Source organism: Spinacia oleracea, chromosome 6 (assembly GCF_020520425.1).
Source record: "Spinacia oleracea cultivar Varoflay chromosome 6, BTI_SOV_V1, whole genome shotgun sequence".
NCBI lineage: Eukaryota > Viridiplantae > Streptophyta > Magnoliopsida > Caryophyllales > Amaranthaceae > Spinacia > Spinacia oleracea.
Genome location: NC_079492.1, coordinates 98807112 through 98809490, shown reverse-complemented (window position 1 = coordinate 98809490; position 2379 = coordinate 98807112). Strand labels below are relative to the sequence as shown.

General features: G+C 38.7%; 1 non-coding gene across 1 annotated transcript; it reads left to right on the top strand.

Annotated features, from left to right (window-relative positions):
* The first annotated feature begins 747 nt into the window (after positions 1–747).
* LOC130464664 (small nucleolar RNA R71) lies at positions 748–854 on the top strand. Its single transcript, XR_008925028.1, has one exon. It is a non-coding gene; the product is annotated as a small nucleolar RNA R71 (small nucleolar RNA).
* Positions 855–2379: the final 1525 nt, after the last annotated feature.

The window sequence follows — 2379 nt, the reverse complement described above, 5'->3', positions numbered from 1 at the left end:
TTCTTTTGAGCAGTTGCTGAGGTCTTCTGCATATTCGCTATTAGCTTATACAAATCACTCATGTTAGGCTCTGGAGTGGCATTGCTCTGCGGAGGTTGTTGCTGATAGCCTTGGTGCGGGGGTCTATTAAATCCCGGGGGAGCATTATGTGAGGCTCCTTGTTGAAATGGAGGCCTAGCAACATGTGGTTGAGGTGGATAGAACTGTGGTTGTGACCATTGTTGCTGGGGTTGAGGATTTTGAACATTATTGCTCCGATATGAGAAATTTGGATGATTCCTCCAACCTGGATTGTATGAGTTGAAATATTGGTCATCGGGTTGCCTCTGTTGAAAAGCATTCACTTGCTCCATTCGCGTGGTATCCTGCGGACTATAAGAGCACTCATGACCAAAGTGACCTTGGATTCCACATACTTCGTAGTAAGAAGTTGTCACTGGAGCTACACTAGACATAGCATTGATACTCATTGGGGGAGTACCAGACTAAGGAGCCTTCAAAGAATCAATCTTTAAGTTCAAGGCTGCCACTTGTGAGGATAATAGAGAGTAGGCATCAACGTCCATCTTGCCCCTCTTTGATGTGGTTCTGGTAGTGCTATAATGATTGACAGCTAGATTGGTAAGAAAATCATAACCTGCATCCACTTCTTTGTCAAGAAAAACACCCCCAGCAGCAGAATCAATCGTGTTCTTTGTTTCATCTTGCAAACCATGGTAGAAAATCTGAACCAAGAACCATTTTTCAATGTTGTGATGCGGGCACGACCGCTGCAAAGCCTTGAATCTATCCCAGGCTTCTCGAAGTGACTCTCCAGGTTCTTGCGTGAATGTAGTCAACTTATGTCTTATTTCAACAGTCTTGGTGGGTGGAAAGAATTCTTCTAGAAAGGCTTGTGAAATAGCACTCCACCATGTCTCCTTGACATCGTTCAACCATGTTTGAGCCTTATCACGAAGGCTAAAACCAAACAAAATAACTTTCAATTGGTCTTGAGTGACCCCTTGATGCTTGATAGTACCACATAGTTGGTTGAACCTTTGCAGATGGTTGGTGGGTTCCTTAGATGGATGACCACCATATTGATTTTGTGAGACCATGGAGATTAGAGCTGGCTTGATCTCAAAGTTGACTGCTTCGATAGTTGGCATCGTAAGCCCATTCGGGACACTGCTCGAGGAAGGCACCCCATATGATTTCAAGGATTTAGACATCGTGTGACTCGGTGGAGTCTGTGAGTCTTGAGACCCTGACTGCTTCTTCTTTTGTTGTTTCTTTTTGAGTTGTCGAAGAGTCTTACCAAGATCGGGATCGGGAGGGACCTAGGTACCCGTTCTAGAAGACCTGGGCATAAACAACAGACAAGAAAACGCAGTAAAATTTGCCCCAATTGAAACTAAAGTTCCAATGAGACAATGGAAACAGTTCAATTAATCAAACTAAAACTAATAGAATCTAGCCGTCTACCCTGCAACGGCGCCAAAAACTTGATAGATTAAAAAGTGATACCGCAAGAGCACGGTGTCTGTTGTTAGCATATACTTAGCAAATACGGGTTGATCCCACTGGAAGACAAGTTCTATTAGTTTTTGCCCAATTATACGAACTATTTCAATAACGAAAGTTGATTTTGAGTATTAACTAGTAAAGCTAAAGCAATAATAAAAATGTGTAATTTATCAATGAATTAAAGGTCTACGGCGTCTGTTCGGTTCACCATGCTTATACCAATCCAATAACACAATTCAATTCGACAATGAATAAACTAAGCCGAGTAATTAAAGTACATGTTAATCCTACGGTCGGGTCTTAACACTTTCAATTCAACATATGCAGTACGATCGCTAACATAATCATAATTGCCAATTGTACTAAGCCTCTAAAACACGATCTTTCGATTCTAATTCCTATTAGCTAGATAATTAATCCATGAAATTGGCCGATAACATGAACCAACAATTAAGAACAAATCAATTGGAATTACTCAATCATAATCTATAAATTAACAAACTTTAATGCATAACGATTACGGTATAAACATGGCTTCCCTTACTTAGCCCTAGAAAATGACTACTCGCTCATAATTAATTTAACAACCATGAAATAAATAATAAGAATGAATTTCATAATTAAAGAACAAATTAATGTAAGGAACGAAAATAATAAGAATGAATTAAAGCAAGAGAAATTATGAAATTACCTTAGATTGATGAATGAAAGAAATCAGAAAAATAGCGTTCAACAATGGAAGAGAGAAAAGTAGTAATAAGCGTAATAAGAATTCTAAGGAAGAAAAATAACATAAAAGAGAACCCTAGGAAAATAATTCCCTTCAATATTTATAGGCTTTCTATTTTCTGAAATAATAATAAATAAATA